Consider the following 18754-nt stretch of genomic DNA (forward strand, 5'->3'; position numbering starts at 1 on the left):
GGAGGGAGCTGGCTGGGGGCCACCACTCCAGAACTGACTGGTACCAGTTGGTGTGAGCTGTCTCATTGTGCAACACTTGATTTGTATATTTGAATTATTTTATCATTATTATTGTTTTCTTCATTTTCTGTCCCATTAAACTGTCTTTATCACAACTCATGAGTCTGAGTCTTCCTATTATCTCCCCCACTGCACTGGTAGGGGGGCAGTGACTGGGACTCTGTGGTGCTTAGTTGCCAGCTGGGGTTAAACCAGAACAATTGGAGGGACCTACATAGTGCCCATTGCATTATACCTTTTTCTTCCTCCCCTGTGGACACACAAGCGCCTCAGCTTATGTCAGGTAGTCTGAAAATGTTGCTGGCATTCAGAAGGGCAGTGTCCTTTACCCCTCACCTCTGGCAGAGCTGTAACTAAGGAATTCCTCAAATTCTGAATTGGAATCATGAGAGCATTTTCTCCCATTTGTTTATATTTTATGGTAATGCAGCATAACAAAGGTATATCCTGGTATTTCTTTGCCTTCATATCCTTTTTTTTCCCCCCTGATTTCCACATAACATTGTCTATATTCCACAGTTCTTCTGGTCAGATGAGAGTAGTCTCTCATAATAACTAGTAGTTATTTTCTAGGGATTTCTAGAACCATATTTCCTAATGTTTCCATAACCTAGACGGATGTTTCTAAGGGAATAAGTACATGAGTGCTCGCAGCTGTGTTCAAAACATAGTACAGCCAAAGACTGTTGTGAGTGTATATTACACACCCAAAATTCAGTTCCAGACAGTGTTGGGGCTGCATTTTAAGAGCTCATTTTAGTTCCTAGGCCTCTTAATGCTAATAAAAATTCTTGCTGTTGCAGGATTAGTCAATGGCAAAACCCATCTGGAAGATGAATTTTTCTCCCACTGAAACTGTGGGTGGAGGTCTGGGTTTGCATCCTTGCTCTCTTAACTCTTCTTTATTCCTGGCCAAAGCAGAATTGGTTGGGATTGTGATCCTGAGCCTGTTTAAATAACCATTTAATAAGTGTTCTGGTTTTCTCATTATAGGAACAAATTTCAGATCTGAGATTTGGGTGTCTCCATAGCTCTTTCCTAGGCTCTACATTATTATAGTAGCTCGTGGCTCTAGTCCTGAAAAGAGTGTAATTTCATCCTCACATTTCAAAAGGTTAATCTCTTCTCGTTAACAATAAGGGGTCACATCACGTGGCTAGAAAAAAAATAGTAACATACATCTGAATTTCCTACCCATGTGAGCAGTGGAAAAATGAACAGGAGTGGGAAGGAGTCGTCACATCATATACTAACTCATCTAAATCTGGATGCTTTAATTAGGTTTCTCCACCAAGTGGAATCAGGACAAGTCATCTCTTTCACTGTTAGGAAAGCCAAGAGAGATTAGGCTCCTAATTTATTTATCAAAATATTTGATTGTATTTTATTGAGTGTTAAATACCTTATGAAGGTGCTGTGATTATCTTGCCTTCCTCCCAGCCTCTCAACCTCTTAAACTGTTAACTTACTGGTCCTGCTGAACTTTCAGAATTACACCAGAATGACTTCTGATCTCTAGAGCAACAGGAAACAAAGAAACTTAAAGAAAGGCAAGACAGAAAAATTTCCATTAAAAAACTCCAGAGTTAAAGAGGAGGAGCTGCAAATGTGTGTCACAGCAACAGCAGTGGCTGCTGCTGTCACCCCACATGGACTGTGAGAACTTAATGAGCAAAATTGTCCACGCACTTACTAAGTACTTGGGCTGAAGGACTGAACAAGATCATGTTTTAAATATCTAACTGCAGACAATTGGTTGTGATGGGGGTAACAAATTATTCTAGGAAGCCGAAGTGTGACTCCAGCAGAGCCATAGAGACAGGAGCTGTCATGGGAAGGGCCACCAAGCCCTTGGTCCTCACAAGTGGATGCCCATCATCCCCTGTGGGGCTGTAAGGGCTCCACTGCTGCAACAGCCTTCCTGCCATTGACTTCAGCAGCCTAAATGTTGCAGGAACCTTTAATATGAGTCTAGCTAGATGAAAGCAGCTATACATGTAACTAGGAGAGCCGTAATGGCAACTTTGATTACAGTGTAGGTATCTTCAAAAATAGATGATCTTGGGAATCAAGGTCAGGATGTGATTATGAGAATTACGGGCTTTCCTGTAATTAAGGAAAACAAAAATGCAAACTGAAAAACCTATCGATTCTTCCATTTTAATCCTGATGACCAGCTGCATCAAACCGATCTGCCGGGAGCCATCACAGATAAACCCACAATAAAAGAAACACCGCGTGGATCGGCAGCAGACATCAGAAACCTTCCCAGAGGAGAGGTAAGGAATGTAGAGCTGCCCTTGCCGCTTCTCCTTTGGTAAATGACTAGCTCTCAAAAACCCTAATTAAGTTTCCGTCTTTAAAATGTGATTTCCATTTGCTCCCTAAGGTTTAAAAATAGTGAAAAGATTTCAGCAATTGATGACACTCTCAGTCGTACTAAATTAGAGCGTGGAGGAATTAGGAGTTGCTGCTGGTGGTGTCACATAGTAATGGTCTCTCCTTTTCTTCTTGCCCTTGCGCCAGGTTGCTGTTCCCCACCAGCACCCTCCCAGGCAGCAGCCACAAAGGAGAGAGGCAAATCACACGCCAGTGGTGCTTGGTGGTCAGAGTAAGTTTTTTATCACTTTTGAATTCATCTAGCCCTTGAAGCCCTTCATTCAGGTTTGCCCACGGGCCTGCGCCTCCAATCTTTTCTCACATACTCAGGCTTGTGAAAAGAGGTAACAATTTTGCCTTTATGCTTATTTCTGACAACAGCTTAACTTTACTGACCACAGTGGAAATTCCCTAGATTTGCACTGCTGTGAACTAAACTGGGCTCGGGGGATCTGTGTATGGGGGTTATAGACTCCTTAATTGCATGTGGGCAGCATTGTCCTCTGACTCAGAAATATCTTTACCTTGGGAAAAAATAATATACTCCCAAAAAATCATTGTCGTTCTCCATTCACAGACATGATCTCTTTAACATTGCCCTGCATTTGTCTTCACAAAGTTTATTGGATAAATGGCAAAAAAGGCTGTTAGTTGTTTCCACTGAAATATGTGAGTGATAAACACGTCTGTTATAGTCCTGTACAGTAATTGGGCATGGTTTTGATTGAATAGTCCCTGATTCAAAAGCATCTCACCTGCTCTTAATACAAAGGCAATAAAAACACAGCTATGTGCTGTGTTTCTGGCGTAGTTTCAGCTCTTCCACATTACTTAAATCGTGACCATATATTCCAGTTAGCTTAGGCTTCAGGCTTTAAAAGCTCAATGTGAGTAATGAAGGGAAAGCAATCTGATTAGCTGGTGGAGCTGACTAAAAGGCACCTTCATTACAAAGGAGCTTAAAAAAGGAATAAAACTACATGAAGTGGATAAAAGGTGTAATAATCACAATGGTATCAAACAGCATAACAAAGAAAAATATCTGCATTCAGCTGATATTAATATTTAATAGATGGCACAGGCATGTCCATGGCTTTATACTCTTCTGTTTTAATGATCTTTACCACAGCTTGAGGTCCTTTGTCTTGTCCCCTTCTACTGACATCAGCTGGAAAAGACAAAGATTAAAGCAAGGGTAATTTCCCGATGGTCGTTGCTTGGCACTATTTCTGCTTTGCTCAGACACGAACTGAACTTTAAAGGATGAAGTACTGTCACTCAGGCTGATTCTCCCCTCCACCCCATCTTACCAGGGTTAACCACTCAGCCAGTCACCACGGAAACGCGTGGCTCCTTTGCCACCCCACAGCCTCATATTTGGAACGTCACCATAATCTCATTAGGAGGTTGAATTTGCCATTGAAGCTTGAATTCCCATAACAGGAGGGGAGTGGACTAATGCAATTAAGCAAATTAGCATTTTGAGCCACTGCATGATATCTGTCCAATACCATGAGCAAAGACTAGGTAGTTTTCTTCCTCTCCTAAAAAAAAAATATCCACAAAAGCAATAGTCCAGTCCTCTCCCCAAACGATGTTGAGGGAAATACTGTAGTCCCCTCTCAGCTGTAAAGGTCTTTACAAATGGGAAGAAAATTTTTCACTTGACCAAAACCCTGAAGTGTTTGCCTTTCTTTTTCCCAGTGCACGGATCCCAGTGGTTCTGATTATTTTTATCAGTGTAACGTTTATGCTTCTAAAGGTAGAGTAAAATAAAACCAGAACATTTTGTTTTGCTCTTCTCTTATGGTATGTGGCAGTGGTTACCAGGTCAGAACTAAACTCCTGTTGATTTCAAATCTATTTTGACGTGAAGTGTTTCTTAAGCGCTATGAATAACACTTTTAGAATACACCAGATTTTCCAGAGATAATTCCGGCACATTCAGTAATTCTCTAGAAATGCAGATTATTAAATGCCTAAAGCAGCGCTTTTCTGCCTTTTGTTGTGGGGTTTTGAGGCTAATCCAGCTCCCTCCTCCCTCCCTCACCCTGCCAAGTAAACAAAACCGCAAAAGCGGACTGTAGCAAGAATCAGGAACCATAAATCTTTGAATAATATCCTGGCACATGAGTTTCAAAGGCAACATATTTCTCTGAGAGCCTGGGGGAGAGTGCAAGGGAGACAGGGAAGGAAAGGAGCAGTGGTACCCTCCTGAAGATGATGCTGCCATCTCCATCACAGCATTTCTTCCTGGGGAGGTAGAAGATGGAATGGCATGGGTAGGATCTAGGAGCCTCTTACGCATATCAATTACCAAGGAGTTATGCCGCTGGCTGCTTGCCGTCTTCATCTTTGAATGAGAAAGGCAGGAATAACAAGTGCATTTTAGTAGATGTTACTGTGCTACCACTCATCTCCTCACAAACAAATCCCAGTCTGCCACCCGGCACTGCAGTCAGGAGGAGTGGAAGTATGGGTTATTACTAAATAAGGGCATTGGCTATACACCCAACTTTATATAATACACGGTTCCTACCCTAAGCTGCTTACAAAGTAGATGTATATTATGTAGGCAGTATACATAGTCCCAAAGGACAGTGTAATCTTAGCATTTTCTCCTGAAAATGCGAGGGACTTCAAGACTGAGTCAGTACTGAGAATATCTGTCACCAGCTTGAAAATAGAACATAGTGTAGATAATGCTGTGGTTATTTGAAAAGCGTCACGAAGCTGAGTATTTCAGTGGTCACAAACTCCCAAATGTCAGAGCTGAGCTGGTACTGAAGAGATGCTGAATTGTGCTGAAACAGAAAATACAGGACTGAGGCTCACAAACAAAATGAGCTCGGCGCTGTGATGGTAACAGCCATACAGTTTGGATTAAAGCATTTTGATATTTATGGTATCAGATCAGATAAGGACAAATTAAAAAAGAAATTCATGTTTTTAGATATTGTTTTTCCTCCTGATACCATTACAAAATAGAATCAGGGGTTGAATTACTTTCCTGTGTGAGTTCTTATGTAACACTGTAAAGTAGTCCTGTTTTGCCTATTTGGTTTTTCCCTTTTATCGTGTTTGGACTCAAATGCAGCCGTAATCCTGCATATCCTGCTTTGAAAAGCTTAGATCTGTAATGTATTGTGTGGTATTCTTTAAAAGGCTTTGCTCTTTACTGTGTGGTGGCCTTGAGTTAACAATATAGATTTAAATTCTTAACCTTATGTTTGATAGTTCTGCTTGGGTTGTAGTCTTCATTTAATACAATGTAAAATTTCAAATATACATACTAATTGGGACAAATTATACCCAGCCAAAAGAATAGCAGTATTTAATATCACTTATCGGATAAAACAAGCAGTAGCAACACAGATTTACGGGCAAATTCACTAAGATACCAAAGAATAAAAAGTAAAGCATACAATCTACTGAATACTGAGTTTACAGTTTGTATTTTCCTATGAATTTTTCCCATATTCAAAAGAACATTATCAAGCCATTGAGACACAGCCTGAGAATTTGACCTCTAGCTTAGGGGCTGAGCTCTGAGTTTGCAGGGCTGTTAAGAAGCTACAGATATGATATCAAATAAGAGCAGCAGGACTCGAGTCTGAACCTTCATGGTTGTAGCACTTGGTTCCTCCCAAAGTGTAAGTCACTGAAGGAGACTCCAGATTCATTCCAGGGAGCTGCACTGTTGCAGACAATGAGCTTGGACATAGAAAAACGTACCTGGCTTGTCTCTGATCACACAGTGACCACTGAAGTGTCACCTGCACTCCTGTCTTGAGCTTGCCTGTAGTCTGTGCAATCACAGTGATTACCCAAAACAGCATTTATTAACTTAGCAGAACTGTAACCTGATTCCTCCCAGCATATCCCATGCATGATACAGGAATGGATACATATATCATCACTTTGAGTCTTTAACTAATTTTGCAGCAAACTAGCGAGTATATATTCTTGAAAGTTCTTCAAGGGTAAACACCATAATTGTGTCATTTTGGGGAGGAAAAAAGAGAGAGAGATTGAAGCCATAGTTTGTATCCATCATGAAAGGCTGTGACTGCTGTTCCTGTGATGGACAGGCATTACTTGCTCTTGAGGAGGTGAGGCAGGAAAACACTGCCAAGTACCCATGACTAGGTTTTCCTGGTCACCTTCTTTCATCCCATAGTGAGGTATGAGTTCAATGAGCAGCTGTTATTTTTTTCCCCTCTCCTCCCGTTCTCTTTTTGGTGGTATATTTCCTGGCACTGTGATTTCCCATCACACAAAGGTTTCAGCAGGTACTTTGCACAACTCACCTCTGCTACAGATCAGGCATAAAAAATACACCAAAGTGCAGTTCTGCAGCTGCATCTCTGCCTTGACCTACTGCCAGACTTAAACATAATGGTTTCAAACTCTGCAGGCCTCCGGCATCTTTCTTACTCTAATTATATTTTATGCTTGGAAAGAAGCATGAAGCAGGAGTAGCCCCACAAAGATGGGAGGATCAGACCTTAAAAATTATGCTGCAGGCGACAAGGATTTGAAGATAGGAGTAATGTGGCCCAAAGGACAAAGGGAATTTTAATACTCTGAATGAGCAGCAGTTAAAAGAGAAGAGAAAGGAGGAGATGGAGTTAAACAAAGGCAGGGACGTGCTTCAGGGAAAGCGTAGTAAAGGAAAAGATTCTAAATGCCAAAAGTGAACCTCCCCTTTTATCCTCTTTTTGTGTTTCATACAGTCACATCAGCACAATAGGTGTTCATCTAGACCACAAGGTCCATTCATAACTTTTTCATCTCTTTGGGAGTCTGTTAAAATAGTACATGGCTTTGCCTCCTGAGATAGTGAACTCTTGTCTTGAATGGAAAAAGGATGGTGTACAGAGCCCAAAATTAAAGCAACTAAAGGGAGCTTTAAAGTTACAAAATGTGATAAAAATAATTAGCAACAAGTGCTGATTTAATAGATGTTACAAATCCTTCTTGGCCTTCAGTGAAGAACAGGAGTGTTATAAAAACAGGTAAACATCTTTGGAATGTGGAGAGCACATATTTTTAGTACAAAAGTCCAAAAGAAATGAGAAGGCAACCTGTTGTGTGACATACAGAAGCACTGCCACATCCAAATGTATTGCTGTTGACAGACAGCAAAAAGGATGAGTCAGGTGTGTATTCTTCATTCAGATGATGGCTGTCACACCATAACACTTTACATCATTGTTCACTGTTTATTGCTAAAGGGAATTGTCCCAGTTTTAAATCAGCACTTTGCCTGAATAAATCCCACATGCCTGTTTTTTGGGAAAAGTAATATTGATTCGTGTAAAGAAGGTTACTAAGAGCAAAGCAGAACAGTGGGGAAAAAAGATAAAAATAATGAATCCTTAGTGTTCCTTTGCAGGAAAAGCTCTAGTTATGATGCAAGTGATACAAAATTAATGTACTCATGAATTAAAAATGAGAGGTGGCACAAACATAAACTCATTGTTGTTGAAGTGGAATTGCACTGCCGTGTTCCTCATGAATTGCCACGTTATGCTGAGACTCCTTGGAGCAAAGCTGCTCACCCTCAGAGGAATGAAAGGCTTCTGCACCACTGAACACAGCAGAGGGATATCCTCATGCAAGAAAGGTCTGTGGTGTATGGGGTGGATTTGTTAGAGGGAGGCACAGCCAGCAGGTGTTGTACACAGCTGTGGTGACTCATGGAGCCTCCACCAGTCTCTTCCTCCTCCCTGCCCTCCATATTCTTCACCCACTTGGAAAGGGCATGTGACACGTGGAAGAGAGGGAGGTACAAGTCATTGTCAGGCTGCACTGGGATAGTTTTCCAAACATACTGTAACAGGAAGTATGTCCTAGACACAGGGGTGTTTCATTAATTATTGGAAGATAATTTTATTTGTAACGTTGCTTTCCTTTTTCTCCTCATCCATATTTTTTCTCCATTCCCCCAAATTTTCTACTTTGCTGTGTGATGGTAGATTTACAGAAATCTAGGTGTGCGATATAACTTACAATCTGATGCTAGTTATCTCTAAGGAGTGCCAAAACAGGCTCAGCACAGATCTTCATCAAATGATGAAAAGTTAATCCAGTTCTCATCTCCGAGTTATTCTCAGCACACACAGCTACAATGCCCACTGGCTGGGGGACCAACACATTTCTTACTTTTAACCCACAGAGTAGTTCCTTTCCAAAGCGAACTAAAGTTATGATTTTAACTACTGAACTCTTTCTTGACTTGTCCAAATGAATAGACAACATTAAAGAGGTTCCTGTGATAGCAAACTGATCATTTTGGCTCTACAAACTCTCTGAGCTTCTCTATTGTTCTTCTGTCGTTTCCCTTCAGAATGTGATTTTTTTCTCCCTCATTCTGTATTTATTCCTGTTGTTATTCTAAACTTCATTTTATATTTGTTAGCTTAGTTTTTCTTATTGCTGCTAAGCTAGGATGCAGAGTATATGTTTTAGCTTATATTTTCAAAATCCTGTAGAGTTCCCTCTCATACAAAACTGGTGAAGAAAGGCTGATCCATGTTCTATGTCATACTGTCACATTTTCCACTCTGCTGTATATTTCTTTTTCACTTCACTCAATTCAGCTAATTCTAAACTTTCAGAAACGTATCTCAATCATATTCACATAAATGTCTTCAGCATTTCTCAAACACATACAAAAGCTATATATGCTGAATGCATTTTAGAAAGAATTATTTGCTCATCTCTAGTTCCCAGTCTTGCATGGGTCTGAACTTAGTTTACCACAAAATTGTCTATTATGTAATTTCATTAAGGTTTTCCTAGAGTCTGTCACAGTCTGGAGCCACCAGAATAGTATTTTGCTATGAGCAAATTTGGTGACTGAAGATGTTCCCCTTCTCTTCTAAATTTCAAATAAACAGGTTGAAAATGCCAATCCTATTGTGATATTCCTTGACAAGTTCAGTGATTAACAGCTTTCCTTTTTTCCAGTCATACCTACATACTTGTCACCCTGCGGTAAATTGTTAGCTCATTACAAGATGAATTGTCAAGAACCTCCAAAGTCAGATGTTATAAAAACTCTTCAGAAAATTTTGAACTAAATGGTTTATTATGCATTTCATAAGCTCTTGATGTTTAGAAGAATGTTAGATTTTCCATGGAAGTCTCAATGGCTTCTTGTTATTATTTTTAATTAATGTCTGTGTTGCATCCAATGCTGAATCATCTTCTGCACTCACACAGAGCGGCAGCTGGTTTGTGATTTCACTTCTGTGCTGACGTCCCGGTTTGGTAGGGATATCTTCCTACACTTTTTTTTCCTCTAGGCTTAATCTAGTCTTACCCAAGCAGTCACAAGCTGTGCCACCACAGTCAGTGGATCTAACGTTCTCCAGGGAAACGAGCAGCAGAGGCAGCATGTGCAGGGCTCCAGCCCACACTCCAGCCCGCGCTCCTGGACCATTCACATGGCCCAGCTACCTAGAGATGAGCAAACCATGCAGCTCACCAGCCCGTCCTTGGGGTGGAGAACACAAGCCCTTGGGACAGAGAGCCAAGCCCACAGCAGCACAGATGGGAGAAAGGGTGGAAAACCAAACTCGGGTCCCGTCTCCTCCTCAGCTCGGGGCTGAGGGCTGGCATCAGATGTGAGCAACACTCCTGGGACACCCACCCCTGTGGCACCTCTCCAACAAGTGCCTGTTCTTAACAAGGGTCAGGATAAAATTCATTTAGGAAGTTGCAGTATCAGTGTAAGAAGGACAGCAGTGTGAACTTGTAATCACTCCCAGACGAAGATACATATCCAATAAACTGAGGGTTTGGATTATCTTGTCTTTAATGTAAAAAGAGCTTCATATGAGTATGGGACTAATTATTGTACAGGTGAGGCATTTAAATACATTTAACATCACAAGGTTGGTCAGTGCTAGCACCATGCTGTCACCTCACAATTTTAAATAAAGATTAGCAGAGCTTTAATTCCATTGCCAGGCAAGAAGTTGACAAAGAGATATTTATTCCGTCAGAAACTGGAGAACAGACTCCAAGCTTTTTTACAAAATAAGATAACTAGAAAGCTTTTCTTCTTCCTTGTTTTTCCTGCCCTGGCAAGACACTTCAACAGAATTCTGGGCTCAACTCTACAACCTGAAAAGCAGTAAAACAATTAGTTATCAGATTGTATCTTATTCTTTATAAAACACCAGCATTTCTGATACTAAATTATATAAAGAACTGCTTTAATCTAGCCTCAAAAGAGAAAACCCCCAAAGTGTTTTAAAGATACAGCATGTCAAATTTTTGAGCCTTTTTTGAAATTCTAATAATTCAGTCCTAATGACACCTCTTGGATATGCTACAAGGGTCTGCTGATCTGAGGATATTTTTCAGAGAATATTAGGTCCCTGGTTTAGTGAACATCTTTATTGTTGAACCATCTGTTACAGGTGCAGGGAAACACCTGGACTCTCCATTCTGCTACTGATAAGAAACAAACTGTAATACCCTACAAGACAAGAAAGCAAGCAAAGCTGCTTCTTTGGCTTCTGTAAATGAGGTGCTAGCATATTTATTTAAAGTCAAAAATTAATTACATATATACTGAAAGAGCATAGAACCCTGAGCATACCCCTAATACCATTCTTGGTGAGTTATAGTGTTGAGATTGTAGGTATTGTATTCTTCCACGTTTCCCACAATCAATGGTCCATCTTCCAAACATTCCTCCAGTGAATGGAAATCAGTCTCTACTTGCTTATACTTCTCTTTATGTCAGGATAATGCATTCCTGCTCATTGGCTCTGCTTCTTCTGAGCCTTTAATTTTGGTCCTTAAACACAGTTTGCATGCTCCTTAAAAATCCCTGATTCCTCAACTCATCGTGGAGCCTTCTCAGCTGAGTCTAAACTGCAGGAGGTAGCTGTGTGCTTGCCTCAAAGGTGCTGCATAATCGAGAGCTTGCATGTCACATGGGAATGCAATGACATGCCCCATATGTGGATAGGAGAGCTGGAGAGGAAATTCCATGTAGAAACACAGGAATTGTGAAGCAGACTTCAGCAATCAGCTTTTCTGAGCCCTAACAGAACAGCAGATGCACTGAGGACAAAGGAAGTCCTAAACCATGACAGTCAGAGTATTTGTAAGAAGCAATTGTTTGGGATTGTCAGAGGCGGGAAAAAAATAAGGAGCAGCTGTCTCAAAAAACAGACTTAAATCAAAAATGGCTACAGCTTTGAAGGGAACTGGGACTAAAGCCACAGGTCCTAAAGGTTTAGATAAAATGGAGGTAGATTTATAGAAATTACTGAAAAGAGGTAAAGCAAAAAATGCAGCATGTCTGCCCATGCATCTTAGGAGGAATTGAAGTGCGAATGAATGAAAATGTGGGGTTAGTTTCGGCTGGGAACCACCTCCTTAGTCATGGTCAGAAAAGAATTGTTGTAGAAGTGCTAAGGATAGGAGGAAATAATACAAGTGGGAATGAAGCACTGTGGAAAAATACTGACTCTAATAGCTAAATTTGGCAGAGATATATCTAGGAAGTTAATCCTACTAAATGTTTGCTATATTGGGGTATTGGTTACTTATCAGAGGTATGTGTGTGTGCAGAATATGATATTTTCTGTAGCTTTCTTCAGCCAACTGTACCATTAGAAATGGATAATTTGTAATATTCTAAGACTGATGTTTTGCTCAGTGAAAGGTGACACTTTCCTTGCAGGATAGCCAAACTGGTCACCCTGCCAACCAACAGGCATCTTATTAGTCTGGCTCCTTGGCTTTTAAAATGTCTCATAATTCTGGGAAATATTTCTGGTGTTGAGATTCTATCAAACTATCTTACAAACAGTGTATCCAGTAATGCATATCAATTTCAATAACCAGAAACTGTGAAAAGCATCCATCTTCAGTAAGTAACAAGTGTATGACCCATCTTTCTTTTTCCCCATTGAATACCTGATAAATTAACACTACCTTTCTATGCCAGCTCCACACAGTCCATGATGGAAGACCCAAAACAAGCTATTCCTTTTCTGGTGCCTATGGTTAGAGACAGCCTTTGAGTCTCAGTGGTTTTTGACTTATTTTGTCTCTCCCTGTTGCATGTTGTCAAACATAAATGATCCTTTGAAAGTTAGGGAGCTGGAAAATGAGTGGCACACAGTGGTGTGCTATGGACAATAGCAGATCCTAAGTACTTGTGCCTACAATGGGAAGCAGATGATACATTTTGAAGTGTGCATGTGGGTGTTTATTGACATCACAGGTGGTTTGTGAGGAGAAAAAGTATAAATGTATTACTATTGGAAACCACATTTTCTTTGTTTAGTTCTAAAAGAGGTAATAACTCTAACAGCAGGGTATATGCTCCTTGGTACAATATCATGATACATAATTTTGGAGGTTATTTGCCCACTAGAAATGACAGCTGGCTGTACTCTGCAGAGATGGAACCATGGGTAACAGACCAAGTCAGACCTCAGCATGAACTTTTGTGACTCTCAAGCAGGCATCAGACTGGAAAAACTCTGCCTTTGTGGTGCTGAACATAAAAGACTTTACATTCTGTCTCTTTGACATTTCCTTGGATATTGAAAGAGGAACAGTGCACACTTGGGAACACCCACCTGTAGCTGGGTTGTAGATTTCAGCCTGGGTAGCACTAACTCAGAGCTGGAGGAACTGGGAGAAGAGGTAGCTCCATGTTTGGGAAGAGGAGGGATGGCTTCACCTATGGGAACCACCTGCTGCTTGCAGAGGGAGGCGCAAGCTCTCTCCCCAGCAAGGGTGCAAGAGACACGTTTGCTTCCCAACCTGAGCCTGATCCCAGGAGGTTTCTCACACGCACACCCAAAGGCTCAGCACTAGCAGGAATTACTGATAGCAGTCATCAAGCCCCACCAGCCCCTTGGTATTTAAGGGTTTGGTCTTTAATCCCTGCAGTCTGAGGAAGGCTTCGAAATCAGGCTTCTCACTTGCTGCCCTGTCACATGGCCACCTCTGCAAGAGGTGAGGTACTGCTGTTCTCTCATCAAAGCTGATTGCCTCTGTGTTTTGTGTGGACCCCAAAAATCCCTATAGAAACGTTGGTGATAACTGCACAATGCCCAGGGGCTCCACTTCTGGCTCTGAATGAGCAGGCATGGACAAATACAGAGAAAAAGCTCTGGTCACCCCTGGAGCTTTATGGCCAAAATTAAGATTACCAACAGAGTTAGGAGCCTGTAGGGCTGGCTGATGGATTTTGGGGGATCACAGTTTTGGATGAATGTGCCTAACATCTCCCTATGCTCTTCTTCTACTGCTAAAGTCCCTTACAGGAGCTAGTCATGCAATTATTTCCATTCCATGATTGAGTTACGGCAATTAGTGATATCATTACTGTGGGACAGAAGCTCCGGTGAAGAACTGAGACCTTTAATAATCAGGTTTTGTACAAATAAAGAGCAAGAAGTGAAAATCTAGATATAACTCCTGGGACCAAGAATAAAGCTTAAAAAAGGTCTTTGGGGCTTTGAATCCCTCAGGGAGAGAGAGTGGTTGAGGGAGAACTTGCAAAAAAGAAGAAAACAAAACAGGATTTGTGAACTTGAAAATGTCACACATTTTTCTGTGGAAGCTATGCCTCATTGCTGTTGTTAACGTGTCACTCTAACACCTGCTGGCCCTGATTAGGATTCCTCTGGGATGGTATAATCACAGAGCACAATGTGCCCACAAAGAAATTACAGCTCGTGATCTGCAACATATAAAGGGGGAATAATGATAGACTCAACCAGACTTATGCTAGGTTATCCATACATATGGCCTGTATGGATGCATTTGTGTCTTCATTTAGTATTTTGATTTAGCTCTGTAAACATCAGTCCTCCCTTATAACTCTGAGCCTGGCCATTATAAGTTGGCTGCTCTTATGGTGTCATTGAAGATCTCAAATAGGGATTTGAAATAGGAGAAAATAACAGCTTAGGCTTAGGCTACTGTAAGATGGGCTGGTGAGGGACAAATTTACATTTAGATTGAGCCTCTTCACATCTTTTCTAAGTAATTGTAAACTCTCTTGTGCCTCAGCCCTAGAAAAGAATTTAGGCAGTCCTACACTGCCAAAAACTGTCTTGTGCTTTGTAAGATGTGTGATAGCTAATCTAAGTAGTCAGGCTTAGCATCTACTTTTCATAATTATTTGTGCAAATACAGCTCAGTTATCAAATGTCAGCATTAATCAGACAAAGGATATCAGCATTGCCAAAATAAACGTGTTGTAAAAGTGTTGTGTCTGATTATTTGTATTATTCAACCAACACCCAGACGTCCTATTATGTTAAGAGCTACACAAGCATGTAAGAAACCATTCCACCAGGAGGGAGTGCATGACTAATTTACGATAAGAGAAAACAATTGGACATTACAAACAAATTAAAAGAAAGAGAGAGGAGAATTAGGGGGGTCTTGGTTGTCTGTGACTGTGTGTTCCTGTAAGAACAAATAACGAGTTTTAAGTAAAGGAAAAAATGTTTCGATATAAATAAATAAGTAATATGATACCAGTAATTCTTACTGGGCATTTGCCTAGCCCAATGGAGATTTCTGTGGTATGTACTGAGCTTTCATATTAGGGTCTTATCCTCATTCACGCCATTCTCGTAGGGATCTCCAAATGGCATTTCACGACAGCAGAGGACAGAGGAACACAGCCAAAATCTTACAGCTGGCCTCATACCACACAAATCTACCATCTGCACCCAGCCAGGCACATGCCCAGGGAGGGCTACAGGGGCTGCATTTCTTTGTTATTAAATGCCTTATACTGCCAGCATAGCATAAAGGGATCCTGATGTGACTGATCATTCGTCTCCCTCTAACGCATTCTGTTGAGCACGTTTTCAGGGCCACAGCTGGATTTTGTTTGAGCATTAATGCAAATAAAGCACTTTATTAAGGTGCCTAGTTGAACTGGTGCTGCCCAGGACAGTGAACATTACTGTGTTTCAGTGAGAGGAAGATGCACAGAACACAAAGGTACACAGAGTTTACAGAAGTATCTACTCTCCAGTCTCCTTTCCACTCTGAGGTCACCCTGCCTTGTCATGGGCCTTTCATTATTCTGAGTCTCTATTTGTCAAGGGTACCTCCTCAGAAGTCAGGATGAGTTTTAGTCCTCTTTGCCTGCAGGAGCTCGTGGTCGGTGATGCACAGCGGTATAACATGACATCTAAAACATAAAGCATTTAGCAGTTGAAACAAAGTATTTAGTGGGGGGGGGGGAGATAAGTAAGATAGAAAAAGATGTATTTATTTGTGTCTTTGCAATGTAAAATTTACAAGGTAACCACAGGAAACTGGGCTCTGTCAAGCACTTAAATGTCTCAGATTAATTCTCCCAGACAATTCCCAGCCTTTTGTGAATGTGCTCCTTTTTTCACATCCCTAATTCTTTTCCCCTCCAGTGCAAAGAAGCCTGGCACTGTCCCTCAGCTATTGTTTGTAGAAAAGTGGCTTATCTTGAGCCATACTTTTCCTTTCATTTTCCTTTTGAATTGAACCATTCTGTTCATGGAGCAAAGTCAAAACAGGGTACTCATAAATTACCACAGAGCAGTTCCCCTTTCATCACAGGCATAAACACTTTGCAAATCTAGTAGGTGAAGCTGGAATTCCCATCTATTCTTGGAATTTATAGCCAAAACCAAGTGAGAGTGGTGATATGGTAGTGCAAAACAGCATTTATGAGATCTCTCATGTAGGGCATCTTTAATACTTAGTGTTTCCATAATAACTACTATTTCTCATTATGAAATACAGCAACTGCCATTTCTTTCACTCTCTTTCACATTCCCGTAAGGGAGAATTCCTTGAACTGCCCAGCAGTGTATTGACAAAAAAAATTTTAAAAATAATAATTAAAAAAACAACTTGAAGCACAACAGCTTGGTAGGAAACATTGATAATGTGTGATGGCCTGATGCAAATGTTATGTCATTAAAATATAGCAGTAGTTTGTATTTTATAAGCCATTTTTCTAGGTCATCTGAGCCACTTCATATTGCTTCTATACTCTGGTTATCTCACCCAAACGAGTAAATTACTAATGTTGTACACGCAGGGAGAATGAGGGGGCTTACACTTGCAAGTGGGTTTGTTGCATTTGCCTCTCCTCAAAGTATTTTCTGTAATTTTTAAAGGACTTGGCCCAACGAACTCCTGCCAGCAGCTCTAGTAGGTGTACACACCGGCAGCAGCCAGTGCAATCTTTGCCACAAAAGGTACTCTGGCGTGTGACCTGGAAGGCACGTTTGGATGCGGGAACCCAGCCGCCTGGCAGCGATGCCAACGGGTGGGAAATAAAGAGCACTAACAGAAGTGGACTTTTCAAGAGATTAAAAAAAGCACCCAACCCAGCATGGCATCACTGCTCGGTGCCCCGGCGCAGAGCTTTCATCGCCTGCCCACTCGCGGAAGGACCGCACCGCCCTGCCCAGGAGGTCTGTCCCTCACCCGGGGACGGGGAGGGACCCTGGCCACCTCCTCCCCCTCCGCTGTCGCTCCAAGCCCCGGCTTCCTCCCGGGGCTGGAGCCGCCCTCGCCCCCGGCCCCGCCGACATCCCGCCCATCACCGCTCTCCCGGCCCCCGCTGCCCACGCCGGCTGCCCGGGGCGCTGCCGTGGAGCTGCTCCCAATTCCTGGAGACCTGTAAATACAGCTCTGATTTGAATATCATTTTTTTTCACCTTTGCAGCCTTTACAAAGTAAGGACTACCTGTTGCATACTCATGCGGCAGTGCTATTCATCAGGATAAATCAGTGTTCCCCTCCTTTACCGGGAGAAAGGACACGGGGATGCCCGAGCGGTCCTTTCTCTTCCCTGGGCAACGTGGCCTGGCCCCGGCCCCGGCCTGGCACTGCCAGAACCAGCCGCTTGGTCTCTCTTTGGCCACCCGCCCCGTGGTGCCCCGTGCCCCCAGGCTCCAGCAGACCTTGGGGCTTTTGCCTTTCGGGGTAATGCCTTGAGCCCAGATGAGCGGAGCGGGGGACTTGCAGCGCCGCAGAGTACTGCCCACCTTCCCATCCCTCCCCTCAAGCCTCCGGGACTGTCCTCCCCCGAGCGCGCTGCAGTCCCTGACGTCCCGACGCGGATGATCCGAGCCTCCCAAGGACTTCAGAAGCTAAGCACGCATTTACCACTTTCGTCTGATAAGGCAGCCACCGAGACTACTCCAAGGTCCGCAGAAGAAGCGGAAACATCCCGGCTGGTGCTGCTCTGCTCTTTCCATTAAGGCTGTGCCTCTTTCCCACGCCTGAGCCTCTCCTCCCTTACATTTACTCTTCGGGTGCTTTGCAAATGTAAGGGCTGCAGTTTCATATCTCCCTGTTCCAAAAGGACGGATCTGTCTTTTGTAGTACAGCCAGAGCCAGGAACTTGCTGATATCCTCGGATACTCGGCTCTGCCTCTAGGTGAACCTGTATCTGCCTTGAGCAGAGAGATAATGCGGTGGCTGTTGTTTTGTTGCTGCCAGTCCCTGGAGAGAGGGTTTTCATGAAATCTTAGCTTCGGGGAAAAAAGAAACCCAACCAAAACGAGCAACACCATATAGCTCATGGCTGGGAGATCAAAATTTCTCCCTAAATGAGGCTTTCTGATAGGAAGAGGCTGGCAGAGGCGTTCCTATAATAAAGCGTGCGAGGAAAGTAGTTTGCCGGGCGGGAGGAGAGCAGCCTGGCTGGTTGACAGAGGGGGCGGATCCTGCGCACGGGCGGGCAGCGCCGAGTCGGAGCGGCCCCGGCAGCCGCGGGGCTATTTCAGGAGCCGGGCGGAGGCGGCGGCTGGAGCCGGGGCAGTGATGGGGTTAGCGGCGCCGGTGGGCTGAGTGGGGGGCTTGCAAGCGGAGGCGAAGGCAGCTGGGAAAACACGCCTTTGCCTCGGATTGAGGAGAAGGGGATCGGTTTTTTGGGCTGCATCACAACTTGAGCAGCATCAAGCTGAGCCAGGCGGAGAGGGGAGCGGGAGGGGAAGGAGGAGGAGGAGACGGAGACGGCTGCCACCGGGGGATTTGGGCTCGATTTATTGAAACAAATCAGTGCTCGGGAGAGAGCGGCGAGGAGGAGGAGGAGGAGAAGGTGGGAGTGGGGGGGGCAGGAAGAGGGGGATCGAGAAAGAAAAGTGTGAGGGCTGTGGCTGGGAGAAACAGAAGTGATGAGAGAGCGAGCCGGGAGGCTGGAGGAGGCTGCCCGTCCTGTCGCCGCGCCCCGCGGGGACCGCCGCTCCTGCCGCCGCCGGGCGCCCCCGCGGCCGCCGCTGCCGCCCCGCAGCCCCCGGCCCGCGCC

The 18754-nt window shown here is 43.2% G+C and overlaps 1 long non-coding RNA gene across 1 annotated transcript; it reads right to left on the reverse strand.

Annotated features, from left to right (window-relative positions):
* Positions 1-10246: 10246 nt before the first annotated feature.
* Positions 10247-18710, reverse strand: LOC121666137. Its single transcript, XR_006016588.1, has 2 exons — positions 17611-18710; positions 10247-15643 (listed from the first exon to the last, which is right to left on the reverse strand). It is a non-coding gene; the product is annotated as an uncharacterized LOC121666137 (long non-coding RNA).
* Positions 18711-18754: the final 44 nt, after the last annotated feature.

The sequence above is a fragment of the Corvus kubaryi genome, unplaced genomic scaffold (assembly GCF_017639235.1).
Source record: "Corvus kubaryi isolate FWS band 111438036 unplaced genomic scaffold, C.kubaryi_AGA036_p1.0 132, whole genome shotgun sequence".
NCBI lineage: Eukaryota > Metazoa > Chordata > Aves > Passeriformes > Corvidae > Corvus > Corvus kubaryi.